This window comes from Lissotriton vulgaris, chromosome 9 (genome assembly GCF_964263255.1).
Source record: "Lissotriton vulgaris chromosome 9, aLisVul1.2, whole genome shotgun sequence".
NCBI lineage: Eukaryota > Metazoa > Chordata > Amphibia > Caudata > Salamandridae > Lissotriton > Lissotriton vulgaris.
The window spans coordinates 375,548,945-375,567,588 of NC_141697.1; the positions used below are offsets into that span (position 1 = coordinate 375,548,945).

General features: G+C 44.0%; 1 protein-coding gene across 1 annotated transcript in view; it reads left to right on the top strand.

Moving 5' to 3' along the window:
• The first annotated feature begins 8,450 nt into the window (after positions 1-8,450).
• The window catches only part of VRK1 (VRK serine/threonine kinase 1), a 220,283-nt gene continuing 210,089 nt past the window's right edge, over positions 8,451-18,644 (top strand). Inside the window, exon 1 of the mRNA XM_086937748.1 lies at positions 8,451-8,779. The gene's annotated coding sequence lies outside the window, so the exon portion shown is untranslated. The remainder of the gene's footprint in view (positions 8,780-18,644) is intronic.

Here is an 18,644-nt window from a genome sequence, read left to right on the forward strand (position 1 = left end):
GAACCTCTCATAGTCCTGATTGGCCATGGGCTCGAAGTATGCGTTCAGGGCATTTATGAGGGAGTGGTGATTCTTGGACGGTACTTCCACTAGAGTTTTGGCGATATTATGAACATCCTTTCCCCCTAGGTGAAGAACCATGGCTCGTTTCTGGTCAAAGGTTCAAAAGGTTCAAAATAAGCTTTATTCGATATTCAAACAAATATCATATAAGCATACATTGTTATACAGATTTGTAAAACATTAAAAATACGAGAAATAAAAAATCATCCAATGGTCGAAAAGAAATTAAAAAGCATTAGTATAAAGACTATTAAAAATGAGTAAAAGACGACAGTTAAAAACAAGACTGATTGTTTTCTCCGATATTAGTCTAAAGTATTCCTAAATTTTATCAATAATTTTAAAAACTGCTCCATTTTTGTTATCACCTCCCTGTCTTCGAGTTCCTGTAACCGCTCATAGGCAAGTTTACATGACCTGAGATTCCATCTTTTGAGCAGGGGTAATAATAAAGCTTTTCTCAATAACCCATAATATTTACAAAAAAGAATGGTATGGATATTAGTTTGTTGAGATATGTTATCACAGGGGCAGGAGCAAAGAGTCCGAGACCAATCATTACTTAATGGAAATGTTACATAACGAAAAAAAGAACCCAGTCTGAATCTGGTAAGCAGCATCCTTGAATAACACGAGAAGTCTGTTGAAAGGTAAAGCTGGAGGCCCTTGTGTGGTGTCACCCTTTGATATGCCAGAATAGTATCACAGTGCTTCTGTTTATTCCATCTGGCTGTTTCCAGGTGGGCCATTAGCGTCTTTCTTAGGCCTTTCCGTGAGATATTTTCTAAAGAAGAAGGGTCTGTAAACCATTCTTGGCGCCCAATTTCCAGAAAGAACTTTTTGACGTAGGCCAACCATTTTGGTAGAGAATGTTTAGCCCCTTCCAATTTCAAGATGTCTTGTATCACCTCTCTATTAAAATCAGTCTCATGTGTAGTCCAAATTTTGTGCCGAAGAAGGGGAGGTTCAGATTTTATAAGATCTGATATATAGGGTAGATCCAATTCGATGTGCATCTGATACACCGAAGTTGCCTTTGAGGAGGCCAGGAGATACCTAAGAAAATTATTTTCCACAATTTGTATTGGCGAGAGGTTTTTGTCAATTCCCCAAAGGCCTGCCCCATATGTAGCAGTGCTAACACATTTTGCTTTATATACTGTTAATAATTGTTTCACCGGTCTTCCCCCTATTTTACTTGCGAAATCACGGAGCCCGCCAATTGCATTCACAAAAGCAAGTTTCCTCTTGACTATTGCCGCCTTCCAGGATAACTTTCTATGAAGGCAGATACCCAAGTAGGTGAATACCTCCATTGTTTCCAATTTTTGGCCCTCGATGTAGATAGGGCAGGGTTTTTTTTTATGTCCTTTATTGCTTAGCATGGAGTAAGATTTGCCTATATTTACCTTAAGACCCTTGTTCTTCATGAATACCGTAAACTCTGAGACTGCCTTTTGTAGGCCCATTCTAGTCTGGGATAGGATTGCGGCATCGTCTGCATAGAGCAGGATTGGAATCGGTTGTCCACCTATTTTTAGGAAATCACACTCGATGTTTTTGAGATGCTCGCCAATCGCATTTATATAGAGGGAGAAGAGCAGAGGTGCCAAAATGCACCCCTGTCTGACCCCTCTATTGATGTTAAAACGTGGCGAGCACTCTCCCCTCAGACCAAATCTAACTCTAGCTCCGGCTTCTCTGTACAGCGCCTTAATGAATAGTAGGATTGATGGATCTATCCCAAATTGTTGTAATGTGTCCCATAGTAGGTCATGCTGGACGCAGTCAAATGCTGACGTGAGGTCTATGTACGTTATGTACAGGCTGCATTTTTTAATATTGATGTATTTGGATTTAATTAGATGCAGATTGAGGACCTGTTCAATCGTCCCCCTACCTGTCCGAAAGCCATATTGTAATTGCGACAATACGGTTTTTTCCTCCAGCCAGATGGTAAGTCTTTTCAGAATTATTCGACCGACGATTTTCATCAGGGTATCGAGGAGGGATATAGGCCGATAACATGATGGCGAGTGTCTGTCTCCTTTTTTAAAAATTGGAATTACAATTGCCTCTCCCCATGTTGGAAGGAGGTCGACCATATTTATTGAGTTTAGTACAGAGGTCAGAAGAGGTACCCAAAATTCCATTTCCGCCTTGTATACGTCTGCAGGAATTGCATCCGGGCCAGGTGCCTTCCCTGCAGGGCTTTCTGCGATCGCCAGTTCCACCTCCTCAAGTGAAAAAGGGGTTATCCGGGGACTTTCTTGGTGTGGGTTTGACTTTAATAAAGAGAGGCATTCTAATTCCAGAGTATTCAAACATGTGGGATTCGAATATAACTTCTGGAAATGTTCCACCCACGTCTCTCCACTTATTGCCATATCCAAGTTCCTTTCAGGTATTTTCACCCATGGTAAGGGGGAATTAATGAGTCTCCAGAAGGCTGACATATCACCCATTTCTGATGTTATGACCAAGTTCTGCCATGCTTCCTGTTTTAGTGTCCTTTTCCTATTTTTTATGGCTAAACGGTATTGAATCCTTGCCAGACGTATTTCTGTTTGGGGTTTGGGTATGACATGCAGTAGGTTTTTTAGATATTTCAAAGCCTTCGAACAATTTGCATCAAACCATCCTTTATGTTCAATGGGACCTGGTTTAAACTGTCTTGTTAGAAGTTCTTTCAGAGTATCCTGAATTTTGATGAAGGCTTTACAGATGTCATCGGGGTTGTTATTAATAGTAAGACAGGTATAGATCTCCTCCTTCCTGTTTTCGACTAAGTTTTTAAGAAGGTTATTCGGATTGATTTTGGACCATTTAACACAATATCCATTTGTAGCTCCCATTATAATAGGTTGTTGATAATTAACCTTGTGTGGGCTTTGATTTTTCATAGAACCCGGTAGCTCGATTGACATGGACAAAGGATAGTGGTCACTGTATAGGTGGTCAAGGGTGTTCCAGTTTTGTATTAACGTTGCGTGTGTTTTTGAGAATAGAATAAAATCTATGGTGGTATTTAAACCTCTGCCATGAAAGGTTGATTTGTGAGGTCGCGGGGTGTGAAGAAGCTCATTTACAAAACGTAGATTAAATGAGGTCACAAAATTATTGAAAAGATCCCCAGGTATTGTGTGCAAAAAATGGTTAAACGTAGCGTTGACAGAGTCTGAATCATATGCCACGAAGATGTCACAATCGTCTCTAACCATGTGTGGGCAAATATGGCAATTGAGATCGCCCAAGAAGGCTATTGCACACTCTCCGCCAGATGATTCTTTAATATTTAGCAACGCTTGATGAAGATTTTGCAAGTCAGCCCCCAATTTTTCTACCGGGAGATTGTTGTAGAAGTTGACAATTAACAATAACAGTGACGGGGCAATGTCCATTACAATTACCTGAAAAGAGTCTCTCAGTATTGTTTTCCTAATCCTATGAGCAACTTCTACGCTAATATAAGAGCATAGCCCCCCTTTATGTCTGCCCTGTTTACTCATGGCAGCCGGGGAGTGAAATGTCTGAAAACCTTGGAGATGGATGGGAGAAATGGCCCAGGTTTCCTGAAAACACAAGATGGAATATTGGTTAACAACCTGTAGCCAGTCCGGTATTGTAGTTTTTGAAGAGAGTCCTGCCAGATTCCATGAAAGGAATTGGAGGATGAGCGTATTGTCTCGGTCTGCCTTTTGGATGGAGATTAGGTTGTCAGATGTATTTAAGGAAAGACAGGATAGACTTATGGGATTACCCCTTTCTAGAATTGTTACTCTGTTTCTAGACTCGTTTACTGTAAGGTTTTGAATGGACCCATCTAGTGGATCGTTCTGTATGGCATCAGTATAAGTAATTATATGATCCCGACTCCCCCTATCATGATTTAGTTCCTTGTGTTGATTGAGTCATTCTACGTCGTCCAGCCCGTACAGTGTCTCATAGTAGTTGTGGCAAGGTAAATTCCATGTTGGATTAACGAACGGGGGGGGTTGAAGGAACCCCTCTGGGTAATGCCGTGGAGTCGGCAGATGAGTGTAATCAATCAGAGGAAAAAATGGCTGTTCTCTTATTCCGTTCCTTCGGTTGTAATTCCTGTAATGCACAGGCGTGGGATTATCATAGTAAGGTTTTGATTGATGTAATTTAGGGTGCATTAATGCCTCAGGATAAAAATAGGCTAGGGGTTTTGGTGAAATAGGACCCCTGTTAAGACCCGAAAACCAGTCTATAATGTGCGTAATGACCCTTGGGTCTTTAAAAGTAACAATTACTACGTCCCCTTCAATATCTTTGGGGCGGATCCCAATCCAATGGGTTCTTTTGACCATTATTATGTCACCATTTATGTGAGGGGGTAGGGGCCTATTTTCTCTGAGCCAAAAAATCACCTTATTTTTTAGGCTGTGATGGTTTTCATAGCCTCCTGTAGGAGGTAATGGTAACACTCCCGTCAGAACGATAACGTTCTGTGCTGCAGCAGGGGGTAAGTCAACATATCTTTTGGGTGGACGTTTTTCCTGTGGGGCTGCGGGCTGCATTTTTTCAGAAGTGGTTTGTGCCTTGCCCATTTTTGCTGAAGCTATGAGGGAATTAATTTGTGTTGAATGAGTATCAGAAGACACTTTTGGAGGGGGAACAGGATTATGAGTGGTTACTGTCTTTTTTGTTTGTGTTGGGGGATGGGTTTTTTGCTGATTTGAAGCCATAGATTGCTTGTTTGATTTCTGTGTTTTGGAGATTTTTTCTGTTTTTGAATTTGTTTCCCCCTCAGCCGATGTAGTGAGTTTTGTATTTGAAGTTTTAAGTTCTAGATCATGACTAGGTTTGTTACCAACTGTGAAATTTGAGACTGCGTTTGCGGCCCCCTTAGTTGGTTGTTTTTGGGTCAGTGATTCTGAGAGAGTGTCAAGTTGGGTAGCTATTCTTTTGACTCTCTCGTGTATGGGTATTAGCAATGCCTTAACAAGGTGTTCCATGGCGTCTACAAAATCTTTAATCGTAGGGGGCACGCAGGAAGTAAAGCTTTCCCTAGATAGTCTGGATGTTCCTTCCACAATTTGTAGTAGTTCTTTGGTCAATAGATCTTTAGCCGAAGTTTGGATTTTAGGAATAGTTTTCATAGCGGCTTTTTTACGTCTTTTTTTGGGTGGAGATCTAATAGTAACCTGTTTCTTATTGGGTTGATTTTTAGAAAGTTGAGGTTTGTCTAACTTTAAAACAAGTGGCAAAGGTTAAAACATGGTTACTTTTTGGGTGGGCAAAGAGGAAGGGATTTCAATTATTTCGGGAGGGACAAACTCTGCAATCTTTGGCAAATTTGGAGTAACCAAATCGATGAGATCGGGGGATGCAGAGGTAGTATTGTGAGTGGATTTTAAAGGGGATGGGAGAGAAGATCCATTTTTTGGTGAAAAATAGGATCGGAACACTGAGGGAACATTGTCCGTATTCATTAGATCTTCATCAATGTTTTTTAGGGTCGAGTTAAGAGGAAGAGGCTCAGGAGTAGGAGTCGGATCTGGTAATAGAGTGATGTTTTTTAATAACTCTATGGATTGGCGCCGCGCAATACGGCGCTCTGCCAGGGCCAGGTCTCTGTCAATTTCACCTGTTGCCTTGAAGAAGAATTTATCAAGGGGTCCGAGAATAGGGGTCTCTGCTGCAGGTATTAAAACGGCAGATCCTGATGTAGGCATGATCCTAGCTGCAAAGGAATATGGCCCAGCCTGGACTTATCTGTCCCGCGACGCTGAGGGCTTACAGATTAGTAGTGCCCCTCCCGGCGCTTTTGCCGCGTCGGGGAACGCGCCGCCGCTGAGCCTGATGGGAAACGTAGTCCCGAGGCGGCGGCGCGACTGGTGGCGGGAATCCGGTGTTGGTTGCTGGTCCGCAAAGTGTTGCTCTCCGAGCGCTCCCTCGTCGAGGCGCTGTCAGGTAGGGCTCTGGTCGTGAGTACTGTATTTGTACCTCACTCGGTGTCAGACGGAGCTTTTGGTCTCTCCTTGTCACTGCTTCCAGTCCTTATCACTGCTTCAAATAAGCTCAACAAGTTCACCCAAGGGTACTTAAAAGACTGCAGTGCTGCACTTCACTAGAGATTGCTCAAATTGTTGAGGCGGAAATTGCAATAAAAGTTCCTCCTTACTGAGGGAGTGTCTCTGGTAACTGTAGGCATTGGGGGTCAAGCTGTGGCGGAATTTTAATCTGCTTTGAGCCTCTTGCTGCTCTCCCACTCTCCCCCCTCGCGCCCACTCCCAGCTGCACTATCCTGCGGTTCAGCGGAGGTAGCTCACCGTTGCGCGTGGGCCGTGGACACAGCGCTGGCTTCACTCCGTGGGGCTCCTTGCGGAGAGGTGGGCTCAAAGCAGGGCTCCTCCAGCGGCGGCAGGCACAGGTGCTGGCTCCCAGCAGGAACACCTCCAGCAACCTCCAGCAACCCTAGCCGTAGCGGTGGCACCCCCTGTGTGGCCCAACCGCCAGCAAGACAACAGGGCACGGCAAGGCAAGCAGGCGGGTTTGGGCGGCTCTCTGCAGTGTTTGCTCTCGCTGCTTCTCGTTCTCCGTTTCTGGTCTTTATGGACTTTGGTGGCTTCGGAGAAGATTAGTAATCGATCTACCCAGTCCTTCCATTTCGGGGCTAGTGACGAAGGCGAGCCCTCCACCAGGAATGGCTCGATTGGGGGTATGGTGGCCATGTCTGTGGTAAAGGCGCGCGGTGTTGTGGAGGAGTGTAGCGCCTTTGTAGTTTTTCCTGTCTTCAGTGTAATTTGCGGTTACCAATGCTTGTTGGCATGTGCAGGTTGCTGTGTCTTAGCGTGACGAGGCACGCAGATTCTCCTTGTGGAGGCAGCCTCTATGTGTACGTGCTGTGGGTTGTCTCTGGAAGATGGCGCTGTGCCTCCTCTGTGTGCAGACCCTGTGGTTGCTGCGTGGTCCTCTCATGAGGCACTGGCGCTTGCAATACTTCTCCCTTCCCGTGTGCAGGGTGAGCGCCCAGGTTCCCTTCCCTTCTCTTATGGGACACGCGGCACTCCCGTCGCCTTCTTGCGGGCCTGGGGACGGGGCCCAAACCTAAGGATGCTCTGCGTGACTTGCACGTGAGCCCCAAGGGGCCTCATGATGTACCCAGGCGGTTCTACCTAGCAGCGCGCTTCACGCATCAGCTGTCCGCCGAAATGCGGCGCTGCTCGGGGCCTGGCAGTCGGGGCACGAGCGCAGCCGGAACGGGTATCGGAGCACTCGAGTCACGTGGACCCGCTCCAGAGGTAGGCGCTTTGACGTGGAAGTCAGCACCGATCGGGAGGGCGCAAGGGCGGGGCACAGCGGCTCACCTGGAGAAATTGCTGCCACTGACGTCTCCAGGCTGGCTTCCAGTCGTGTGGCCGCACCGTGTGCGGGCTGCAAGGCACGAGCGCCGCGGGCCGATGGCAGTGCTCGCGGCCGCCGCAGCAGGGCAGATGCAATATACACAGCGAGGGTACAGCCACACTCGTCGCCAGCTGTTGTGTTGGGGCAATCTACTCTCAGAGGGCACCTGAGATGTACTGGGCCTAGCACCTGGCCTTATATTCATGAATGAATCACACGGACACTGGGGAACTGTTGGTGGCTCTGCACGTCATTGCCAACTGGCGTACGTACGTGCAGAGACCCCTTTTATTAGATAGGTCACGTGGTGGTCACGCTGCACGCATAGTGCGCCACAAGCGTAAGTAAGCTAGAACACAACACATGCTAATTTAGCATTGCTAAAAGCAGGTGAAGTCGGGTAAGAAATGCTATTACCTGTCAGGTGTTTGGAAGCAACCAATTGCACCTAGGAAATCAGCTCGGGGGTCGCAGTTAAAATGAACCAACCTTGGGTAAGTAAATATCTAATACACAGGTTCCCTTCGTTTCACACAAGTCAATTGTGAGGCAACTGGTGCTCATGTAAAGCGCTCTCTTACGTTCGGGTCGAGTTCGTGCTGTATAAATCTGCAAACAAAAAAATCACAGAAATGCATGTCCAGCCTTTGAAAGTACAGCTCGATTAGGTAAACAAGTAATAAAGCGGTGAAGAATACCCGCTCGATTGACGTTACTCGAAACTCACGAACACTGATTACATACACGTAATGGGGAAAACGTGATGCAGCAAAATATTATTGTGCCGGGCACGTGCGCGCTCAATCGCCCAATGAGCAAACGGCAAGCTTGTCTATATCCTACCGGAATCAACGATTTTGAGGAGTCGCAGCGCCAATGATAGCTTGACATTTTGTTCCTTAGCCAATTAGATGATAAGGGTTTCCATAACCAATCCTAAAGTATCACACTTTCTGACAGCGAATACGATAAGTTTCCACTGGTTATGAATACAGCGCCAGTGACCATAATTTACTGTTTTTGTGGCAGAATAGTAAAAAGACACATAGCGGACATATCGTAAACTTCCTGTTCATATGCTCCCCTCGGTTTACCGCTCTTTAAACACACACATAATAACATCAGTGGTCCCTTTTCTCTTTCGGCACTTGCTTTCGCATAGGTGTTGTACGGCTTTAGTTTGTCCTCTGTGGGCGCACGTAGTTCTTTCCTGGCGGCCAGCCTTTGGTCTGCAGTGTACTTTGTAAAGTGGCAGAGCGGGAGCTGGCTTGTCTCCGCCACGAAACTTCCTTCCGGGTCTGTGTTGGCGCCGGTTTTGCTGGTCCTTCGCTGTGGGATAAAGGTGAGTGTCTGGTAAAGGATGTTTGGTTACACTGTTTGTTTCCTAGTGTAGCCACGTAATCGCCACCCAGTCATAATACCGTTTTGGGTGGAATGTTTCTAAACTTCTGTGACTTAGTCTGATGCTACAACTTCTCCACTAAAAGTTTCATTTAAACAGAACAAAAAACTATTATAGTCGTGTGGAAGATTACAGGGACGTTTAGCCACCGTTGGCATCTCTGCTTCTAAAACACCGCGGAGGGACCGGCAGGGTGACCGGAATGTGGAATATATGCTCACCACGGCCGAAATTCAATACAGAGGTCGTATCATTTTTTTTATATAGTGAAGTGCAAATGTGTTTGGATATACTAGGCTTCATTCACGTTCTCAGGTTGCCGATTAGCTTTACTTTAACAGAAATTCTGGGCGGTTGGGCTGCCCCAGTTGTCACCATCCATATAACAAAGGCAAAGGGATGTGCTTAGTCGGGGTGTAAGAGGCATGAAAAAACTGAGGGGTCCCAAATGAAGTGGCTTAAAACATTTAAGCAACAATTCTTTATTCACCATAGTGTGCCGCCCGACTTGCATAATTCGACATGTAACATGGCATGACGCCTACAAGAAGCCAGGACTATTGGCTTTGTCAATGGTTGTTAGTTTCATAAGATAAATAAGCAACAACAAATGCTTCGTTGTACATAATTGTAGTACCAACTCACTGCAATAATGTTGAAAATGCTTCAGGTTTGAAAGGATGAGACTGTGCAAGAACTATAACGTGTCACTTTGATGTTACATCACAGGCAGTGAGGGTGGTCCTGCTGCAGAGTTACGATTTTGTTTTCACCCTGATGGTGAGGGGAAAAATGGAGAGTCTGATAGAGACCCGTCTCGGCACCTGCTTTTTAGAACTACTGGTTATTGGCAGAAGAACACATAGGTCAAACTGTATTCTTGCCGCGAGGTGAACCATTCAGTGTGTGTTAACATTGTGGTGCATGCTCAACGTAATTGTTAAGAGTGTAGCTGGCCGCATTTACTGAAACACAGCTGTTAGATTTGGGGGTCTCTAGTTGGCACAGGTAGGTACGTGTGACAAATAGGGACCCTTGCCTCTAGTCAGGATAAGGGGATTACACTCCCAAAATACCTCTGCTCACCCCCTTGGTAGCTTGGCACAGCAGACAGGCTTATCTCAGAGGCAGTGTGTAAAGCATTTGTGACCACATACAGTAACCCAGTGACAACACTACAAATGGACACCACACAGGTTTTATATCAAAAATAAGTATACTTTATATAGAGTTACCACAAGACCATAAACAACAAAAATACACAATACTGTTACTTTAAGGTGGTATATTTAGCTTAGTTTAGTTTAGTTCAGTTCTTTAAGATGCGACACTTTGAGTCAATGTACCTTATGATGCGTTTCGCTTCCACAAGCAATGTAGCAGCGATGGAAATGCTGTGAAGTTCGGGTGCAAAGAAATAAAGATGACGCTCTTGCCTTGTGCGACACGCTTTGCGGTGATGCGGCGACGTCGGTCCTCTTCTCCGGCGATGCAAGATACTTTACAAGATGCGAGCCGCGACTGGCCCTTGCGACAAGCTTCCCGGCGATGTCAGTCCTCTACTAGCGATGCAAGTTGCTTCCACAACGATGCGAGCTGCGACAGGCCCTGCAACACTCTTCCTGGTGATGCGGCGGTGTCTGCTGCAACGTCGATCCTCTTCTCCGGTGATGAGCCGCGATAGGCCCTGGGACACGCTTCTCAAGAGATGCGGCGGCCAAACAACTGACCTTACCTGAGAAGAATCCTAGCATTTCAATATCCTTCTCACCAAAAGCTTTGGGGTTAATATCTGCAGGGGTTAGAATTTTATTTCAGTGTTCCATAAATGTGGTATCACTAATAATAGTGATTGGCGAACCATAATCTGCCATAACTTCCAATATGATGCTGTCAATAACAGCTTCACATGTGGAACCCTGTACATGAGTTAAATAGAATTGCACTCAATTGTTAGCACAACATTGTCCATGGATTCAGTGAAATTGTCTATATCCGCATCTATACTGTTGACTCTGGGTTTTGTTGCTTCTGCATACTGATTGAAAATGCCCTATTTTCTTGCAAAATAGACAATGCTTACCTATGGCTAGGCAGCCTGGGAAGTTACTGATGTGATCTTTTAACCCACATCTAAACCTTTACTTTGTATATCTTAATAGTTATTAGACTCAGTATTTACCAAACACCAATGTTCTGTTTCTTTTTTTTTTTTCTTCATTCAACTGCACCTACTGAAGTATCTGCGTTGAGTACCTTTGAGGATATAAGTGATCTTTCAATACTCTTGGCTTCGATAACTTTGACAAGAGTAGGGTAACGACAACTTAATAGTCTCTCTTGTATTAAAGGAGATGAACACCTGAAACAAACTGATCTCTTATGTTAGTCAACATTGGCACCAAATTAACATGTGGATGGTAGGTTCCTAAGCGCTGCAATGTATACTTCTACCCTTTCGTCTTCACCTTGTTTGCTCTTGAAGAAATTGTGACGCTCTAACATGATGCTGGGTTCTTCAGAGAATTGTTTACATAAACGTGTAATGGCCTCCATGCACACATTATATTGTGTGTTCCCAGAACGACCTGCAGGTGCTTGGATTGGTGATAGGTTGTCAATAATTTGTTGTGCTGCCAAACCTAAACTGCCATACAGTAATCCAAATTTCCTCTGAGGACTATAACCAACAGCATCTCTGTCCTCTGTATGATTTTCAAAGAACCTTAACTAGTGAGATAATTTGATAATTTGTTTGCCTGGGTGAGCTAGAAATGGTGGCGGCCGAGTGTTTTGTTGTGATGAAGCCAAATCTTTGCTCAGAAAATTATTTGCTATGTTGACTATATAAAAGTACTAGCAAAATGAAGTAGTTCTGATAGTATATGCATTTAAACGAAGGTGCAAGAGTACCTTGTGAATTTGTCTGAAGAAATTGCTCACTGGTTGAGAGGCGACAGAAAGCAAATAATCGCAATGCTGATGCAAGTTGGTGAAAGATAGATCCAGAAAAAAAATGCTGACTTTGCACAAAAAGCCGTAACGTTCGTCACGGTTTCAGGACTCCGTCGCTCTCGTGAATCTAACCTAAGTAGGATGGCGATCAGGTTGGACGCATAGTGACATCATTACTTTGACCAATGCAAAAGCAACAGTTGATGGACAGAATGCAGAACAATGTCATACATTCTCCCCAGTACAGAGATCTGGGCCTAAATCCATTGTTTTTTTGCTCACCATGCCATTCCAGTTTGAACCCAGCCATATGCAAATCAGTCTTGACCCTGTGCCTCAAGGGAACAGTCGAGCCCGAACTGCCAAGCTAGGTCCTCCCTGGACTGGAAACAAGCATCCTAGGACCGGTTTAGGGGTTTCACCATTCTTCAGCCAGGATAGCTTGATTCCAGTGGCATGGAGAGCACGGGAACCATGTCTGGACATACCTGTCCCACTCAGGGTGACAAAGGCAAAAACAACAGCTGAAGGACAGATTGCAGAACAATGTCCTACATTCACCCCAGTACAGAGATCTGGGTCTAAATCCATTGTATTGTCAGCATTCCGTCCATCTTGTGTTTGCTGTAACACTTTTTGCCCTAACTAGGATGGGTATGCCCAGACGTGGGTCCCTTACTCACTGTGCCACTGGATTCAAGCTAGCCTGGCTGAAGAAGGGTGATATACCCTGAAACCGGTCCCAGGATGCTTGTTTCCGGTCCAGGGCAGACCTGGCCTGGAAGTTCGGTCTGGACTGTTTCCATAAGGCCCAGGATCAAGACTGATTTGAGTATGGCTGGGTCCAAACTGGGGTGGCGGAGTGGGCAAAAGTACAATGGATTGAACTCGGATCTTTTGACTGGGGGAGAATGTTTGTATTGTCAGCATTCTGTCCTTTTTTTGTGTGCTGTATTACTTTGACCAAGGCATCGCTTAGACTTGGTGACGTGATATCGGTGTGCAAGATTTCTGGAATGCGCACTGCTGAATATCAAAGAAGCAGATTTTGTTGGAAAAATATTTTTGTTAGGCGGGACAGCGGCACGGGGATGACAAAAATCCTAAAAATAGAAAAAATTGAAAATAATGACATCTTGTGAGTTTCTAGGTGCTGTGTTCCGCTTGTTGCCTATATGTGGTAAAGAACCCGATGAGAAATGGTTCTTTGCATCCAGATATCTTGGCTAATACAGTTAAAGAGGTGCGTTCGGAGGCCTATTAGGATTCCTAACAATGGATTTCAAAGCATGGGCAGTAGTATCCAGTGGTGGCCAGCATGTCTTGCGTGTGGTGGGGCGGGCTCATGCTGTTGGGGGAGAGGAGGGGGTGGTTAGGAATCGGAATAAAGAAAAAAAACTTACCTTGAGGCCGGGTCCTGCTTCTTCTCTGCTAGTCCGTCGCTGACAGGAACAGGAAGCAGGCAGCCAGGCTCCCTCCCCTAAGCCAATCACAATGCTGCAATGCACCCTTGTGATTGGTCTGAGCGCTGTGGGCTGTCGGGGTGGGCTTGTTCTCCATTTAGGCTGTAATGCAGCCTGCATGTAGAAGGGGAAATTGCACATGACTGGTTTGGCCAGCCCCAGAGGGCATACCAAACAGGTATTGCGCACTTAGGAGTGGGTAAACCACTCCTCCCCTACTCTTCTCCAAGAGCAGAGCAGCCCACTTGCCCGCCTGCAAAGTAGCAGGAGCACAAAGTTATTATCTTTTTATGTTTCTGCTTCCCAGTGCTTAAAAGCAGTGAGGCAATGCTCCTCCGTCATAGAGGAGGAGCTGCGTAGTATCGAAGACTTGATTCAGCAATAAACACATGAATACTAGTGAGTTCCTACCTGGTGTGGACTCGGTACTCTGGTCCCCAAAAAAACATAAGTGCTGGGCAATTGCCCTGGGGCAGATTAATATATCATGAGTCAACTTACTTAGTTCTCTGGAACTTTTTGACCCCGACCTCGTGAGAAATAAAGGAATACGGACAGTTACTCAGTTTTTAGAAAATATTTTATTTTGGGGCTGTCCCCTGTGAGAAGTAAAGGAACAAAGAGTTACAGGTACTTTTCCCAGGGTGATAATTTTGAGAACCACACATATGTGCAGTATGTTATTATTATTTTTTTTAAATATATTTTTATTTTTCAAATTAGTCACACTTTATACATTATTCATCATTAAGTTTCCATTAATTCATGTCAACCAAAGATATATATTATTCAATACATTTCATTATTTTATACAAAATTATATTAATCAAAATAACCACTCATCCTAATCCCTCCTTCCATCTCCTTATGGGGTCCCATATTCTCAAACCCATCATTCTCCCTCTCTTCCCTTTTCGGGCATATATATTCTTCTCTATATTGTACGATGCTAATAAATTAGCCAGCCAACACTTCATTGTCAGTGGATTCTTATCCAACAAGGCCCTAGCTATTATTAGCCTGTATACCGCCATTGCCACAAATATAAATTCCTGCTGCAGACCATCATTATCCCTGCCAATCCCTAATAAGATCCAAGACGGAGTGAGCTTAATTCGGATCCCTAGTGTACTACCCAGAAACCCCTCAATATCTCTGAGCAGCGTATGGAGTTGCGGGCAGGTGGCAAATGTGTATATTGTCAGCTTCGGCGGCATTGCATCTCAAACAGGTAGTTCCTGTAGTGCCTCCCCATTGTGCTATCCTGGCTGGAGTAAAATATAGCGAGTACATAGTTTTGTAATGCTGAGATTGAAGGGAGGATGCACATAGTATTGATCAACCTAAATCTAATGACTCCTGAAACCAGCCTATTTCTCCACTTATTTTCTCCGCCCATTTATTACTATATTTGTCTAAATCATCAGTTTTCTCTTTTGCCAGACTCTCATAAAAAGAGCGTATCGAACGATCTCCTGCTATTCTTATTTTCTCCAGAATTTCATTCTTATTAAACCCTCCTGGTCCTCCTTGTTTATTAACTAGATAGCTCCTGATCTGGAGGTACTTAAAGAAATCTCTATTGCTCAGATCATATTTATTTCTAAGATCCATAAACTGTACCAGCCCCTCCAGTTTCAGTATATCTCCAATTTGTACAATCCCTCTTTCCGCCCAGTTCAGCATAATTTGGTCTCCGAATATTTCCAAAGGGAATGACTTATTTTTATACAGTCTTACATACCGATTATATCTCCCCAATTTAAACTTTTTCAGAAATGCATTCCATATTTTAACAGCAGCCAGAATTGTCTTAAACCTCGTTCTTTTAAATATCCATAATCTATACAATTTATAAAACAATTTCCCGCTTCCACCCCTACTACCGCTGTGTATATTTTCGTAGAAAAATTATTAACCCTTGGATCACAGTCATTTCCACCTATCAATACCTGCATATATTGCAGAGCAGCTGCCATATAGTAAAGTCTGAAATCCGGAGCACCCCACCCACCCCTCTCTCTAGGTAGGGACATGAACCTGCGCATTTTGCCCTGTGCCCAAATAAACCTATTACAAATGGCCTCCAGAGTGTTAAACCAACTAACCTCAAAAAATAAAGGGATTGATCTAAAAAAGTAAAGAAACTTGGGAAGGATTATCATCTTCATTACATTGGTACACCCCACCAGTGACAAATGTAAATTATTCATTCTCTCCATATCCCCTTTTACTTGTGACATTAACGGGGGCATATTATTACCCACAACCTGATCTAAAATGCTGTTATTGCCACCCCCAAATATATTGCTGAGTTAACAACTCTATCATAATTACAATTCACGTAGCTATTCTCAACAATCTGTGTTTTACATCTATTCAGACTGTATCCGGAAACATGTCCAAAATGCTGAGCCTCCTCTTCCGTCACCCTGATTGCATCTCTGGGATTGGGTGTCAATATAGCTACGTCATCCACGTACGCCAGTGTTTTTACCCTACAGCCATTTATACTCATTGCCGGTATGCCTGGATTTCTCTCCAATCTGCGCAGATAGGGATCCAGATATAACGCAAATAGTAGGGGGGATGAAGGACAACCCTGCCTAGTCCCTCTACTAATTCTAACAGCTTCCGAACGTCCTCTATTAACTCTGATCTTAGCCGTTGGATTTGTATAAAAAGTTTGTATAGCTCTTATGAAGCCTTCACCTATTCCGCTCCACCTCATAACCGACCATAAAACCCCCCAGGAGACCCTATCAAACGCCTTTTCAGCATCCAAAAATAGTGCTGCCATAGGGTCTCCTAGGGTATTTGCTGCATCAAACATTGTTATTGCCTGTCTTATGTGCTGTGTTGTTCCTTTTCCCGGGATGAAACCATGATGGGATGGACAGACCAGACTTTCTACAACCCTTGATAGTCTTTTAGCCAACATCTTGGAGTAAATCTTTACGTCTGAGTTCATCAATGTAATTGGTCGGTATGAACCTGGAGCGGTCATTGGTTTCCCTTTCTTTCCAATTACTATGTCAGCTCCTCCCCAGGATTCCGGTATTGACTCTCCCTTCTGTGCCAATAGCATTATATTAAACATATCCCCCAATAGAATTGTTTGGAATGTTTTTAAAAAACTCCAATGGTATCTGATCCGGACCTGCAGCCTTCCCTGAAGGTAGGTTACCTACTGCCTCAACAAACTCCTCTAAATGGAATGGTGTTTCTAATTGAGCCTTATCCTCCAGTAATAGCTTTGAAGGGAGTACTCCACCCAGATAGCTTTCAACATCCTCCATACCCGCTGTATTATCTGCATCATAAAGATCTGAATAATATTGCCTAAATACTTCCCATATCTGATCTGGTTCTTGAACAATATTTCCTTGTGCATCTAAGATCTCCCGCCGCTCCTTTCTGTCTAGTCCGAACAACTAAAATGTGACCCACACGTTCACTAAGCTCGTAGACACTCTCCTTCCTTGCCAGGTACTGGTCTATTGTTTTCTTAGCAATCCCTTCTGCTGCCTCTGCCCTGAGTGCTATGCCTTTAAGCAGTATCTGATCTAGCGGGGAGTGACATATGTGCAGTATGCAATGTAGAGAGTTACTTGACTACCAAGGAGCACATTTGTTTGGTCTACCCAGATGAGTCGTAAAAATACTTGGAGAGTTATTAATTTCGTAGGAGGGGGCTTTTGAGGTATATCCATGTGAGCAATGAAGTTATTCACTTCTAAGGGAATTTTGTTTTGGGGGGGGGGTTTGGGGGGCACTTGGAGAGTTTGTGAAGTGGAGAAATGTAACCTCTGACCCATGTGCACAGTTTTAGTTTTATATATAGTGATTCTAGAAATTAGATCGGGTGCAGAAGGAGGTCCATCAGGCTTCTTTCTTTTTGTCAGTATGTTTGGGAAACACCTTGCGCCTAGCTAGATGAGTGAATTCTGAATCTTTAATTGTGCAAAACATTTGGAAGACTATCAGGTATCAGGTATTTGGGGAAAAACAAAGGAGCAATCAGCTCAATACATTATAACATACTGCAATACCAAAGTACTTCCTATAATGTAAAATACTTGCAAAACAAAGATTCTTAGTTGAAGTGGAAAGCTGCAAATGATAAAGCAATCTGCCAATGATATTCTAATCCAATCATTCTTTATTTCAGTCCGTGAACCATAAAAGAACATACACAAATATATACAATATATAAAAAACTGATTTAAGGAGCTAAAACCCAGATCAAACCGTATTAGATAAAAGATAACATTAGTTAAAAGAATAAAAAGATCAGACCATATAAGACCCGTTACTGGTTCTTACGAAGACTTTTCGTGCCCACCACACAGAACATAAAAAAAGTGATACAGCATAAACAATTTGGAGTTTAGTATTGTATTTTAGGAGCCTGAATGCTTATTTACAGTGTTATGTACCTAATTTCCTGCACAATTGGACCAGCCATCTATGTCTGAATTTGTATTATCCCGGACAAAAAAAGAATACATCCGATTCAGTTCTAGGCATACAGACCCCAGCAAAACTTGGGTAGCGTCAACTCCCATGTATGAGAATAGCAAACAAGAATATTTTACAGAAGTAACTGAAATTAATACACAGGATGCTTTTATGAGGATCACGCCATCACCCATGCTCACGAAGCTACTGCCTGTTCATTGGGGTGGTCGGTGTGCCTCTGCCCTAAGTACAGTGTGTAACATTCGGCGCTCGCAATCATGCATAGATTATATAGGATAGACACTTCTGGGTAGTGTTTTGTGTCTCTGTACCCTTGTGCGCTAGGATGCCTGCATGCATTCGTGCTCCTATGATTCGCCTGTTACTTCGATGCCTGTCGGGCCCATTGCAACAGAATGCCTGGCATTCATACATGATTCATGATGGAAGCTAACAGAAAACATATCTGTTGTGAAGGCCCAGCCTACAGGTGGACACAGTAGGTTGATCCGAGACCAACAGACGTCACTGTCCCTGCATCCAGGACAATGTGCTGTCTCTGCAGCAGCACTGCGAGTTAGTGCAGTGGAATTGGACAACTTTTTTTTTTTAGGGATAGATGGACGTTGAAATAGTGCTTGGGTACAGAGTGATGTGGCATTAGATTGGTGAGGTGTTTAATGAGATGGGTTTTGCCCTCATAGGCACCACTAAATCAGTCCCTTTGTAAGGTGTAATCCCATCTGCGCGGAGGGAGAGATGCAGTGAAAGACAAAATCTGTAGTACATCTCAGTAGGCTTATGTATTCCAGAACACAAATTGTATGTCAGTTGGGATAATGGCAGTGTTTTAATTAAGGCTTCTGTTGTGCACGTAGTCTGCCCCACAAGGGATTTTACTATAAACTGAAGATGTGTGCTGTGCC